Source organism: Strix aluco, chromosome Z (genome assembly GCF_031877795.1).
Source record: "Strix aluco isolate bStrAlu1 chromosome Z, bStrAlu1.hap1, whole genome shotgun sequence".
Lineage (NCBI taxonomy): Eukaryota > Metazoa > Chordata > Aves > Strigiformes > Strigidae > Strix > Strix aluco.
In genome coordinates this window covers 1,552,409-1,567,980 of record NC_133971.1, presented here as the reverse complement: position 1 = coordinate 1,567,980, position 15,572 = coordinate 1,552,409, and the positions used below count along the sequence as shown (strand labels likewise).

At 36.5% G+C, this 15,572-nt stretch overlaps 1 protein-coding gene across 4 annotated transcripts in view; it reads right to left on the bottom strand.

Annotated features, from left to right (window-relative positions):
- Positions 1–15,572, bottom strand: part of KIAA0825 (KIAA0825 ortholog) — a 249,099-nt gene that overhangs the window by 232,112 nt on the left and 1,415 nt on the right. For 3 of the 4 annotated variants that reach the window (XM_074812971.1, XM_074812970.1, XM_074812969.1), the window contains one exon: positions 6,482–6,575. The exons of the other annotated variant lie outside the window; for it this stretch is intronic. The gene's annotated coding sequence lies outside the window, so the exon portion shown is untranslated. The remainder of the gene's footprint in view (positions 1–6,481; positions 6,576–15,572) is intronic. 4 annotated transcript variants of the gene reach the window in all.

The window sequence follows — 15,572 nt, the reverse complement described above, 5'->3', positions numbered from 1 at the left end:
ACTATGCGTATTGTTCATTAACGTCAAAACAGTTAAGTATTTCTTCAAAGTGCAAAACTGGCCTGATTTATCTGTCTTCTATACACTACCAACACAGCAATCTCTAACTCCTTAAATGACAAATATACACAGATTTATATTCAGTTGCAAGGGTCACACGCTTGTGAGTAGAGTTCAATTCCTAGTTCTACTACACTACAGAGCAGAAGTTGGGTAAATCACCTACTCCTATTCTTTAAATTTGATTAAAATAGGAATACTATTTTCTCCTTCCCCCTTCCTTTGTCCTATTCATATTGTGAGCTCTTCTGATTGAGAAATGTCTATTACTACGCCTAGCATCAACCACAGCTGAGGCAGGACCTCAGGCTGGTAGGTACTATTTCCACCAAGACAGAAAACTGTCAATGCTAATCTAACTTTTTGATAGCACAAGTACATGCTTCTGCAACTGTGCTTTTCTTGCACAGGAGTAGCTCACTGCTGTGTCTGTTACCTCCCTCTAACATTGTCCCACACACACATTTTCAGTCCTTTCTCATTTCAGGGCAGTTATCTGTGTTTCACATTACCCACTCCAGCCCACATCAGGGTCTGGCACCCTCCTCTCGCATCACGAGTTCTGTGTGCTCCATTACGGGAGCACCTCCTCTACCAGTGTCCCCACCCTGTTTTCAACACCACCCTCTTCTCCCACCACAGTCCTTATTTTGCAAGTCTGTGAACAACTCTGTGTAACCTCTTTTCCCTCAGTCATTCTGCTCCCTTACCCCTTTTGTTCTGGGAGATGAATCACTCTGGATGCTAATACGCTTCACTCTGCTATAAAGATAGGTGAAGATGAGAGACGGGACTTGCTATATAGCATGGCTTAACTGTTCAAACGTTGCATGATGTTGTTTGAAAGATATGAAGCTATGGCTATGCTAAATAACAGCAAAGGCTTTCATGTGTCACCTGTTTTCCTTTCAGTTCTCTAATTTCCTATAAAATCCTAAGACTACACTGAAAATTGCCCCAAAATAGAATTTTTCGCAAAGTTCCCATACTGGAAAACAGAAACGGAAACCACGTAGAAATGAGAGCAACCTTCAAATTTGACTAATCAGATGTCTTACTTCTGCACTAACTTGTCTATTCAAAAATTGAAAGTTTACCTATATAACCAAGAGATAAAACAAAGGATTAAGATTAAATAATACATTGCATATTCACTAGACACCAAAAGATGCATACAGTGTGCAGCTAATGTATCTTCAGCAATTAAAAATTCAGTTATATGAATATTGCAATAATTTAAGTTTTTCAATTATTTATCTCAAAGTGGCAGAAAAGATCACTATTTAAAAATAACATGCAAGATGCAAGTAATGAAAAATTGATGTGAAACAGCAGTCTTTATGACTTGGGCTCACTTTATGCAAAACTATTAATGCTAAAAAATTCCTACCAAAATTCACATCATTGGAAAAAGAAATTTTATGACCTGTTCCATCAATTCTTAATCCTCAGTTTTATTCCCTCCGAAGTACACTAGCAGGCTGTACGAACTCAGAAAAATGGATAGACAGTTGCTGCTTAAATCAAATCACAAAGGAGAAAATTAAATTATTTCTGAACCACTCCTTTTTTCCTTCCATTTGCCCCTCTAGTCTTTCATTTTCTGCTACACTCCCCCTCTCAAATTTCCCAATGAAAATAAATGCCGGATGGCTTTGTGTTAAGTCAGGAAAATCATCTATAACTGCATTTTACTGTATTTGCTGCTTAACATATCCCAACAGTGAACCTAACATTTAGAATCTATCATATCAACATAGTCATCATGATCCAAGCTGCAAATAATAGAGAGTGTCACTGTCAATTTTGCTTTCTCACACTTCCTTCCCTTCACTTCATCTGATTTTAATAATCCCTGTCAAACCACAAACAGTCCAAATTACCTTCTTGACACAGAAGCTTTCAAGGAAGAGACAGAATCTCAACTTTCATTTAGTGAGTACAAAAGCAAGCTGTCCGACTGGACAAATATTATTTCCACTCTTGACAATCTCTACAGTAAAGCATGCTTTTTAATTTTCACTGAAGCTGCCAAGGGTTTGAGATAAGCTTCTTGTTTAGTGTAGATTGACTCACAGGATTAGCAAACCAACAACTGTAATTGTGTTTAAAGAAGCCAGCACTTTCAAGCCAAAGAAAAAATTGCTTGCAAAAGGTGACAACCGCATGTCATAAACTAACTGAATTAAGAAAAAGATTATACAAATAATTTCAATTTAGTAGATCCCATAGGATCTGTTTCAAGATCATTTTACATTTCTAAGATTGACCAAATGGTTGTTGCTAACATGTAATATAAATCAGAATTTCAAGGAAGACAACTTTATATTCAACTACATCAGCAACCGTCTAAGAAAGGTTAGCATTTGACAACAGGAAATATGTTCAAGGCAAATAAGCTTCCGCAAAAGGATATCATCTGTAATCATTTTCCTCTCTGTTGGCTTGTCTTCAAAGTAAGCTTGATAACACAACTCGCTGCTTCACATATATCAGTTTAAAAGTAATTGATTTCTCTGATGGGGCACAGTATTGTATAATTAGCATTCTTTTTGAAGTTTATGTGGATTAATCAAAGCATAATACATTTTTATAGAAAATATTTTCTTCACATAGACACACCAGTCTCTCTAATCATCTGGAAGTCTATTGCTTCTTAGTGTTTTGACTTATTTAAAGTTGCAATCAGGTTTTGAAGTGTTACTAGCTACGCAAAAAGAAAACAGAATAACTGAGATGCTTCCCATCAGAAGCCTCATGTGAAGTATTTGTTTAAATACCTCAGATTGCCTGTCCCATGCACAGGCGAATTTAAGACTAATCAAAGCTGTTTTAAAAGATTCTTTGGTAACTAGTCAGCACACACCAAAACAATAAAAGCCTATCTTTGAGGAATCCATAAAATCACTACGAAATGCAGAGGTACATGCCTAGATGGTATTTAGAGTTTCACAGCAAGAGAATTATGCTTCCTAGTAACACAGCAGCATCTTTTTTTTTCTTTTAAAAGTTTGGGCTGGCAACTGGCTCTCCGTGATAACTCATCTTCATGGCCAGACATCCTCCTGCTTGCCTTTTTACTTTGCCTTCCATCCTAACGAAGAGTAAGAGTTTTAACAGCTTACTGTATCTTTCTCCTTGAGCACTGCTAGCCAAAGCACAATTTTGATACTCAGCAGTATATTGATTCTACCACTGGTCCACATCAGGTTGGATCCGTATGTTCTTTTATTCTGAAAAAAGGATCTGTTCAAAAGGCCACTTAAAGGAGAAAAAAAAAATTGTATGACTAACACACAGACGAATGGTATTCTCAGTTTTAATTAAAAGGACATTGATTTAAGCCTCTTTAAGTGAAGTGCTTAGTCTTGACTTCTAGTTAACTATCAGTCTGAACCCAGAGCAGAACTCATAACTGACACCAGCGAGCTTTATGCATTAAAAAAGCAAGGATTATATATCATTTAGGGTTTAAGCACTACCAAACACAAAGGAAGGAGGAAAGACGTCTGTAGAACGGTATATTAAAGTACAAATATACTGATTGATATGAAACTATGTCTACACCACATCTACTAAACGGTCATCAAAATGATTCTACAAAACTAAAACTTGTGTCTAACTGCTTTGCAGTTCTGTAACTACCAGGGAAGTTAGATTTATTTATTTTTTTAAGACAGGAGCTTCTTACTAATTCATAAGCCATATATAAATGATTTTTTCAACTAGTTGCTCAGAAGTAGCCTTTATCTTCCCAGAGCATCCTCTACATTTCGATCCAGTTTTGTCTCACTTGATAATGTACATTATCAGATGCTACATCTTTATTTCTTGGCAGGAAGTACAAGTCAGCACAACTATGATGCTACAAAAGCAAAAACCAATGCATAACCACATGGCACTTTTAAAGAATATTTACCCACAATACCTTTCCATTGCTGCTGAAGAAGAAAGAAAGGGAAATAAAGGAATAGTTATAGTGAAAGGAACTTCCATCTTCTCAGGGATGTGTTCAATTACACTCTCACACTCCAGCCTGAAGGTCCTTATCAGAGGGCAGCTGAGCATCCTGCAGCTGTCAGCTCATAAAAGAAACATCTCGTACTTCATGGTGAAGTTCGTTTACCTCTATACTGTTATGTCTGTATATGCCATGGAAATGCCATGTGGGTACGATTCAAGAAAACTCATGGAGAGTTCTAATACATTTTACCATCTCTTCTGGGAAGATGCTGTGTCAAGAATACTATTTCAAAATATGATAGAGGCAATGGTGTTAAAAGGTGGGAGAGGGAATCATAACAAAATGCATTCACACAGGGGAAAATAGATCTTTCTTTGGAACCAGACCAGGCCATAAATTACTGTGCAAAAAGGAAAGACAATCAGCTGATTTGTGATGCAGAAAGATACTCTTCCTCCCTATCATCTTAAACAACTACTGTAAAGATATTATATTAAATTCTCTAGTGCAGAAAGCACTTAGCCTTTGGTTTCATGATTAAGAGGGCAAGTGTTCATAAATATCTTACAAGTGAACACCATGCACTGTGTTATTTCTTGCATAATTACAAGGCTCAAATGAGTTGTGCAACCAGCCAAGAAGTGGAACTACAGTGTAAACAATGTGCACTACTTGCCTATCATATGAAATAAATCTTTTCCTGCAGAACAAAACCGAACCGAAAATTAAAGATCTGATTATTTTTATTTAAGGAAGACTACATTTCAAGTTTCTACAGAGAAAGAGAGGGGGACACCACAGACTAAAAAAAAGAGTAAAAACTTTTTTCTAGGGTCACATTAACATTTTTGCAAATTTCTTTTTCCTTTTATCAATTTTATAGCATTTTACAACTTTTCTAAAGTTAAAAATTAATATGTCATGTAAGATTCAAGCTGGAAACTTATATTACAATTACATTTTTAAGGATCAATCTATATATTTTTTAATTTAACTGCCTAAAACTGAGTATAGTAACAACTCTAGCAGAATATCCTTCAAGAAGCATGAGATGTGTTCAAATCTATTTTTATATGAGTTCTACGGTGAACCTTGGAGCTTCAACTCTATTCTATTAATCTGTAAAATAAACTATGCTTGTTGTGACCCAGCCAACAGCAGGTGGTCCCAACCCAAGATTCCCTCACACCACCAGGAAAACAGTGTGGAGGATGTTACAAGCACAAACAAAACATGCAGTGAGGAAAGTAGTTAATGTTATGTATTCTGAATAATGAAGAAAGAGTTCAGGGATAGAAAAGGAAGGGAGCATTTATTGAAACGACATATTTTTCCTAGATCAGCTGGTAATAAATGGCATTACAATATCCTGCCTTGTGTTAATCTTTGGAGCTGAACATTATTCAGAAACTTTAAGTTTGTTCCAAATAAGAGAATCAAAAGTCTACTGCTTTGCAAGTGTGTATCATGAAATGGCATTGAACAAATAATTTGATTTTTAATATCAAGGCAGACTGGAATGATTTTTCCATTTTTTTTTTTCTAAGACAGTGTGCACCAGGGATCAGTTCATTAAGGAGAAGAGCCAAGTAGGCTGTATCCCTCACCACCCCCTATATCTGCATTACCTGACATAACTCACATGCTCCCAGGCAAATGCCATGGTAAGAATTAAAAACACTGTAAAGCCTACTATTCATATTTCAAATAATCCACTTCTTTATATGTCCTACTGGATAACATAGCTCCCTAAACCACTTCTTCCTGGAATGATTACAAGTTTTTACAAGTTATATTTTTGTACTATGATGCACTAATGGCAATATAATAAAAAGAGTGGAGAGAAATCGATTGATTGTACTGAGAAAAGAGTTTCACACAACTTGAGTGATAGGCCACATTTTCTGACCCTTTCTTCACAGGGTCAAGTAGAGCTTATTAGAGTTTTCTGTGTATTACAGAACAGACTGTATTCTGCTCCAAATGTAATAAATATCAGGGACTGTTGCACCTAAGCAAACGCTGCAAAGTACAGTACGCATTTCAAAACCAGTGGTCTCAATTAGCTTCTACAGTAAACGTTTAAGTCCTTACTACAAAGAGATACCCTATTCAGACTTCTTAAAAATTACACTAACCCAAAGTTCATACCTATCCATTTCTTAATAGTTAAAACAGCTAGTCATTTTTTATACCTGTTGTAAGGAGGTAAGAATTTATAAAATGGTTAATATGAACAAAGCTTACTTAGAACTTCATAAACTCTTGAAATGAAATCTCCTACATTTTCTACAATCAATAAAAATTCATATATGTCTTTGACTAGTACCAATAAGCACTTTCCTATAAACTTCACAGGTCTCCCCTAACCACCCCGTTAGAACTTTTTAAGGCATTTATAGTTTATAGCAAGTCAACTTCAGAACATATCAATGTACAATTTATATAAACCCATACCTTCTGTCAATATGTTCTCTCTATAACTGAAATCTTCTTGTTTTCAGTTTTAAGGGACTATGCATAACATTCAGTTAATAGTTCATCCGTGGTCCTATGTAAAAAGAAGGTATTAAAATTACTCATAGGTAGTATTTGAAGAATCAACATTTTCACAGATAAAAATCCTAATTGTTTAAGTATTATATAAAATTGCTCATACAGTAAGACAGCATGCTTTTTAATTCCTACTGGTAAATAAAGCCCAAGTTCAAAATGTTAAAAAAAAATTTAACTTTAGGAGCCTCCATTTCTCTTGATACTTACTATACAAACCATGGTGTTACATAACACTTCATTTCATTCTTTCAAAGATATAAGAGCAATGGAGAAAAGATATGTAAAGGATGGGAAATAGAAGGCCACAGAATCTCTCCAAATAGCATAAGGCACCTATAAGAAATGCTTAGGCAAGGTCCACATAGCTCAGTAGTTTCACTGACAGTAATCTACCTTGTGGTCACCCACTTGTAGAACAAGCAGCTTAGAAAACAGAAGAGGTGGAAGTTTGAGATGAAGATTCCATATATAAAGGTGGCTTGTAAGAAAAGATGGAGAAAGACTTTTTTACCAGGACCTGTAGTGACAGGACAAGGGGCAAGGGTTTTAAACTGAGAGAGGGAGGATTTATATTAGATCTAAGGCAGAAATTGTTCCCTGTGAGGGTGGTGAGGCCCTGGCACAGGTTGCCCAGAGAAGCTGTGGCTGCCCCCTCCCTGGATGGGTTCAAGGCCAGGTTGGACGGGGCTTTGGGCAACCTCGGCTAGTGGAAGGTGGCCCTGCTCAGGGCAGGGGGGTGGGACTGGATGGGCTTTAAAGGTCTCTTCCAACCCAAACCAGTCTGTGATTCTATAATTCTGTGACTGTATTAAAAGAACTAAAGATTGACTGCTATATCCTGTAGTGGCTCTGGACACATAATGGATCAAATCAGGTAGCTGCAAACTAGCTCAGCAAAAACATCCTACCAGCCTTCTGCACCAGGCACCTACCCAGTGCGAGCACGTTTTATTCCCCTTTACCAGGCAGCTGTATAAGCACTGATGGCGGCACGGGGTGGGTGACTGCAGCGAGTGGCCTGGCCACTTGGCAGCAGTGCCAGTTGATGCTAGATTAAATTGCCAAAACTATGATGAAAATGATAGATTGCCTGCATTAGACTTACAGACCTTGAGAAATCATCTCTGCCGAGGAATCGAAAGGATCGTGTTTACACATTCATGCTAACATACCTGAATAAAGTTCCATTTTGTTTAACAGCAACAAAATGGGAAATCATATGTAAGAAATAATAGGAAGTATCCTGTTCACCTGCTTTTGTTCCACAATATTTCAAGTAATTAGAAATATTTTTTACAAAATATGTATTAAAACTCCTGTTTTATTCAGTATTGTTTATTAAAAAGAAAGTGGTTCTTTATGTGGAAAAGGATTGGGAACTCTTAGCACTTTCCACGGTGTTAGCTACAGTATCCCAGGACTAAAATTCCTGTTAACTCAGAAGTTTTGTAGAAGTTTCGCAAAGACAAGAGCAAAGGAAGCTTAAAAGAACCGTATGTAAGTTGACAATGGGATAGCCCCTGTTCTTTGACCAATACTTTCACATCTGTGTTTGAAATTAAGAACAAAGCCTGTACTTTTTCCACTGTTTTATTACTTTTCTGAAAACAGAGGCTATGCAAAAAACTGTATCAAAAATGACAGTAAGGTTGTAACTCCAGCCCGCAAAAGCCAAGAAATTTAAAGTTAGTCTGACATTCAATCCTTAAATCATGCAATTGTGCTTCTTTTTTAAAAAGCAACAATGCAAGTTAATGACAAGTTGTCAGCCCTAACTTTGAATTGCCTGAAGTTTGTCATTTGGTGTTTGTGTCACAACCTTAATGTTATTTAAATGTAGTTTTTAGTATCTATTATTTAAAAAGGTCTACTTTACGACAGCAAAAAGCTTTGATGGAATAAACCTCAAAGTACACTGTAGTGCTGGTATGCCACTTCATTAGAAGTAGTGCATAAAACATATGCTGTTGACAAATCTAATTCATTAAAGGTGAGGTAGATGCACTTTAAAACAACTGGCTGGCATCATTATCTACGGTTCCTTTTATAAATTATTCTTCTTTTCCCTTTTGACTGAACTTGTCAGTGCTCCCTTTACAGACTGTGAATGTTTTTGCCTTAAAATTCAATACCTTCAACATGTTTGGACAAGTTAAATAAGTAGCATATTTGCTAAAACTGAAATTGTAAGCAGAAACATTCACACTGATTATTTCACCTATATCAACTAATGGGAAAGAAAATTAAGCAACAGTGTGTAAGAGTTTCAGCTTTATCAAGCATAAAATTTAAAAATGAAGAGGAAATTACAAAGTACAACAGAGTAACATTCTGGCAGCATTTTGCATTGCTATTCAGATGACTTGGGTTTGATATTGAATTGAATTCTGCAAGAGAGAAGATCAGGCACATCACAGAGCTGACAGCTAGCTGACATATTTAGTTATAAAAGGAAGACTTGCTAACTATATTACTAAGACTTTTAGGTAAAGACTAATATTGGTACAGGAACTAAAGGCTATAGAAGGGTCCATAAATAAAGTTAAGCTGGTATTTGAAGCACGGCCCATCAGAGTGGTGAATTACTTGAGCAGCCTTCCAACAGATAAAACATATTTAACTAGTCAAACACTGATCAAAATTCATCTTAGAATATCACAGCCTGTGAGAACATGTAAATTTTTCTCCTCAGCCCAGGAATAATGGTCCTTCTAACACTGTGGTCTTTAAAACCCAAATCACAGTGCAGGAGCACCACTGAATCGATTACAAAATAAAGTGAAAAAGAATGCTTTTGAGGACTAAATATAACACAAGTTATGCTTAATTTCCACTAATCACATATCCAGAAAAATTCTAAACTATACTGTATACAGGGAAACTGGAAAAAAAAATCAAATATTACTAATCAAGGATTCTTTCTGTAACAATTTTCCTTTTAATTCCTTATAACATGATATAAATCTATTCATTTTTAAAAAACACAGAAATTTTTGTATAGAATGCATAATCATACTTCAATCTGTCAATACTCTGTACAAATATTTTGCAATGAATTAGCTGGATTAGCAAAGAATTTACCTTGTTCAAGAAAAGTCCATGTATAGCACATAATACCATGCTATATATTTCTGCACAGAAACATGTACACATACACATTTTTAACCAGATGCAATGTTTCAGATTAATTCTATATTGTCTCTCACAGAGAGAAGGTCATTCCAATATAAAACTTACCCTGAAAATTTAAGAGGTGGAAATTTTGCTCGGAAAAAATTGGCATATGAGTAATGCAAATACAGAAACACCTCTAATTCACCAAGGCCTATTTTATGCCTTCATGAATGGCAGCAAATCAGTTCCTGCAAGCAACTGTAAATGTTTAAACTAAAACCTGACAGATTAATTTACTACATTTCAATCAGCATCTACCATGCACCTCAGAAGATTTACATCATGTATGTCCAATATGCTACACATGCAATTCCCCTAATTAGTCTCCCCATTAATCCTCATCCTGGTCTTTTTTCGTTTTGTTCCCTCTCCTGCAATCCTGTCTTTACAATCCCGAATGGAACAGTCATCTTTGTTTAAGCCTTCCACCACCAAAACGTGGGAAGAGTTAGCTGCAGACAGACAAGAGTACAGTGCTATCTTCACTCGAGGAGACACATCTCAAAGGCCACCCATCTCCAGAATCCCTTAGTGAGCTGAATTCTAAATCATTCCAGTTATAACATTCTTATTACTTGAGAAGGTCCATATCCTATTGACTGCTGGTATGAGCAACTCTTCTTGTAAAATAATTTCTTAGATGCTGTGCAAAAGGCTTTTGTTTACCTCTAAAACAACAGGGAAGTAGGACCTTGGGTACCTAAATTCTACTCTGGTCTGCCTAATAAATCCTTGAGGATGCTGCTGGGAGTGGGGAGGCAGGAAAATGAGAGAAACAGAGATGGCATCCTTAGAGAGTTTGTGCTGATACAGAAGAGCCCATAATGCCTCCCCAAAGGAAGCTTTCGTGCCCCCCAGCATTTCCCAAAAAGATGCTCTGTTCCCAGCCAGGGATTTCAGTCCTGTTCTTACTTCAGCCCATACTGATGATCTTTATGAGCAATAATGTAGCTAACCACACAGCCCTTCTGTCAATACTGGCACTCCAGATGGGAGACACCGCTGACAGCAAAACCCTTCTACACTAATAAATGTCATTGCTTCACTGAGAAAGTGGAAGAAAAGGGGGAGAGACCTTATCGATGTCAGTTGCTTCAAAGGAAGTCTTTTATGCTTCTGCACATAAGGGACTGCCAAAGCACCCCTTCTGCAAAAGGTCTCGCTGCTTTTTCTGCAATCCTTAGGTTATTTTCACGAAGGTATTTGGAGGACCTCACCACTTCTCTACAGATCACGAAAGAACACTGATGCCTCCTTCCTTGAGAGAACATCTCCCTCATAGCACAGAGTGGTACCTCTGGATGGGTGAATGACTTTTGTATCTGGGCACACAAAAGCCAAGTAGAATTACACAGTGATCTTCGCAACAACAAAACTCCACTTCTATTAACTCCCAAGTCTACCAGTGTGATGGGAAATGATCAGTCATTAAGCAAAATTTCTGGTTCATCCGAATGAACTCTTCACAAGACTCGGTGAGAAGAATAAGGATTGTGGGTGTTCACCTTATTTTGCCCTGAAACAGACCTCAAAGCCTATCCGAAGAGAAACCCACTTTCTTACAGCAAGAGGTTAGTTACTACATTAATACAATCTACCGTTTGCTATTACTCTGACAGTTAATTTCAGATTTATTCTCTGGTAAATGCCATCTGCTTTTTGAGTCTAGCAGACAGTGATTTCTGATAAAAAAACCCCACACCAATGAACACATTATTTTAGTACTGAATGCTTCTACTACAGTCTTCACGAGACACTAAATATCCCAGGGCAAGTTGCCTTCAGGCAGCGAACTGGAATTCTTAGGGATGGATGAGAATCAAAGTTGCAAAAATACAAGTTATCTGCAAGATTTGCTGATGACAGGGGTTTCACTGTAACTTAGGGGACAACTACACAGTTACAAGGAACCGCAGTTATGCCATACTTTCTCCTAACTTCTTTTCAGTATTTTGGTTTTGTCTTCCACCCACAATCATCTACACCTTTTGCCTACCCTCTGTACTGAGCTCAAGCACAGCAAACAGCAAAGAAGGTGAAAAGAGTGCACGCAACATGTTAACCCACTGGTTACATCACGTGTAACTTGATTTTTTTAATGTTTGTGAGCCAGGGTTCATGTTTATCTGCATTGTGGGGCATCAATCATGCTGTTGGCAGCTGCCTACTAAGAAATAAAACTGAGAGAGAGAGGGGTTATTGCAGAGAAGAACCCATTCTGGAATATTCTGAGTGTACACATTGCTATTTAACAACATACAGTATTAAGAAAAATTTATAATTTCTGCAACCATTACACACTTTCACTGTTTGGCCTACAGTTACTTAGGAAAGAATAATACATAAAAGACAAAGAAACTGCATTTAAAAACACATCCCCCGAAAAAAACATAAATCAACAAACACAATCTGGATGAGCCTGTGTGGATTCTCAAAAACAATAAAAAAGGTGAAAAGACTTTGATGAAGGAAAATTTGCTGCTCACATCAGAATGGATCTCCCATGTAGGAGAAAATACTAGAAGGTCAGTGGGGGGATTAGGTCAATTAAGTATTCCAGGCAGGTATAGCAGATTTAGGTCAAGGCAGGAGAACAGTAATATGATTAAGAAAGAAGGTCCAAGTGGCCAGGGACTAAGTCATGTCAGGCAAAGACAAGAAACTTGAACTTTACATGGTAGGGAAGTATTAAATGCAAAAGGAAACCATTCCACTACCTATATTTTAAAAGAAGAAACAAACAAACAAACCAACCGTTATTCCAAGTGATGAGCACCTGACAATGCACTAATGAAGTGCAGCTCACTAAGTCACTAATGAGCGAATACACACAAAGTAAATAGCTTGGCACCATTCATAGGAGAGCCACTGAACAGAGTTACTGAAGGTGTTGTGTGCTCTCCACACTTGTCCCTCAACACTGATTCGCTGACACAGGTGAACGGAACGTGAGTTGGCAGAAGGGCAGATGAATGCAAGGAGGTAGGAAGATAGGCTGAGCTTACAATAATCAGAAAAAGAACTGTTCTTTGTCAGAAAAATGGTTACACAAAAGAAACAGAAATGATACCTCCTGAAAAGACCATAAAGATGTTTATAACTACAAAGTTATAACTGAGAGTTTACAAAATCAGTAAGGCTTAAAGAAAAACACCAATTTTCACAGTGCTTGTTCTGCTACTCCTCTGTTCATCAGCTCATGAAAGAAAGTACAGGTATGTTTACAGAAGAACAATTATTATTAAGAAGCTATTCTAGCTTCTGTGGATTTATATTATGTTTACATTATTTCTAATTCTTGTAATCCCTTACCACTATAAAAGAAAATTTAAATACCTTCACTGTTTTGACAAAGCCAGAGTCGGTGCTTTGTACCAGAGACAGACTTACAAAATGGACTTAAAACAGGGCACAAAGTTAGATTTTTCTCCACACGAAGGCAGTGTGGAGACATTTCATACTGTTTTAGTTTTTATGACTAACTTTCCAGTGTAGCTTCTGGGTTTTTTTACAAAGCTGTGATTACTAAATGTTTGACCAAAATTTGGCTATTGCATTGTGATTTTTGTTTTGTCAAAGGATGCTGCTTAAACAAGTATACACAAGTTATGTTGAGGCAACAGGAGAAAAAAAGCTCTAACGAATGATTTTTTTAACCTCCGAAATTGTTAATCAGTCAACTGACAAATGCCTTTGCATGATGGAAAATATTTTAGGCATGTAACACAAAATATCTTCCACTAGATAAAAAAAATCTGTCAGATCATATTTCACAGTGGAAAAGGTGTTTATGTATGGTTGTATCACTATCACAATTACTGCAAGAAATTACATATAATTTTCAACACAGGAAGTCAAAAGGCTAGTGAGGGACAAAAAACATGGAAAAAACCCCACAAACCCTAAGCTGCAAAGTTAAGGGTAAAGTGGTGAAGGCTTGCAGAAAGAGTCTGTGAGAATTAAGGACAAGGTTCAACAGTAATCACATCGCCAGTGAGGCCTGGAGAAAGAAAACTGCACATATTATGTGAAGTAAAATAGGTATCTATGGGAAAATGTACGAATTGACATTTCAAGGCAAAAGACAGGCTGGTAATAGAATTATGTGTAGATCACAAAGGAAACAAGAAGTGTTAAGGTAGAAAGCTAGAACAGTGGAATGAAAAAGAAATGTCTCTTTATCTCTCTAGGGAATAAAATTAAGAAAGAAGCAGTTACAGAAGTCTGAAAGAGATGGGCACCTGAAACACTGTAAGTAAACTCTTTTTGTGAAAGAGTAAAAGGAATACTTATTCCTCTGATCTTGGCTTCTTAAAGAACTGAGGGCATAGGAGCTGTACAGCCATTCTTGATAGTCCGTAAAATGTAATTAGAAATTTTGTAAGTGAAATACCGTTTCTGTAGCACTGAAAATCACTTCCAAATTTTAACAAAGATGTCACATGTACTGTAGAAGAGAAAGTGTGAAAGTGGATATCCATCTAAAACCCAAACAGCTTAAATACAGTTGATAATAGTGAGCAACTGAACCATATATTTGACAAATATTACAGGAACAAAGAAATCCAGAGGTATTGAAAAATACACCAGTTAAAAAGACTGCTCCCTAGACCTATGAGACCTAATATTAACTCTTGTAAATAAGAAAAAACATAATGAATTAAGAGATATTGAGCTACTGTAATATGATCACAACAAGGATGGAAAAGAAGAAAAAATAATAGAGGGAGAGGATAAGTGAAATCCAAACTTATCAGACATCGCTAAAACGAAGGTAAAACGTGTTCTTAGTTCCTTAAAGCTACACTTCAGTAGCAATGTATTTTAAAGTGAAATAGGCCTGAAATGTTTGAGGTCTCGTTCACTTTGATTCCACATATTTTATGTGCCAGAGACAATAAAAAAAAATAATAAAACCTAGAAAATATTTAACTCTCAAATGTAACAAATGGTCATCACGTAAGTACGCAACTTTTCACTAGCAGCTAGTTTACAGTATCATGTGCTGAAATTTATGGTACTGTATGCTGAAGACTTCTCCAGCCTGTTAAGAGCCCTGTGGCATAAAACTGCTATTAGTTAAGTAATGGTTAGTAGTTAGTAGTAGCTAATAAGAATTAAATTGTTAACCTTAAAAAAATATTAGCCCAAACATTATTTATTTCAGAGTAAATAAACCCGCAATTATTTATTTATATTAACTGTGTTCCTAGTTTTTAAAGAAAATAAATTTTGACTATCAAATAACAAAAATATTCAAGGGACAATAGATTAAGTGTGCTCTAAACTTTAGATTATATTTATAAAACAAACACAGGTTTTTTATTTTCTGCACTTCAGTTACAAGAATTAAAATGAATACCTTTACAGTGCGGACAACTCAAGAGCGAAGGTGTAAAGGTGCAACAGGTACAAAATAGGAAATGCAACTAATCTTCATTGTCAATCAGGAAATGCAAGCAATAAACACAGCCATTCAACTCTGGATATTCAAGTTGATGTTTAAAGATTTTTCAGTGCCACTTACACCAAAAACTAATAAGAGGGTGTTAATGGTTACTTCTTCATGCCTGCATGCACAAATATAGTGGCAATGCTAAGGAAAAAGAAGATGGGAAAAACTTCAATAAGCATTAAGGGCCCCAGAATGTTTTTTAACAGCAACACAAGACCCATCTAAGGCCCTGCAGAACCATTTTTCTATTCTGATATTTGGGAAACTCATATTTAAAGCCAAGTGTCCAACGTGCTGTTAAGTTTTAGATGTCTGAAGCTAGGTGGTTTTGGTTTTCTTCCCACACAAATACCTGTGTTTTGT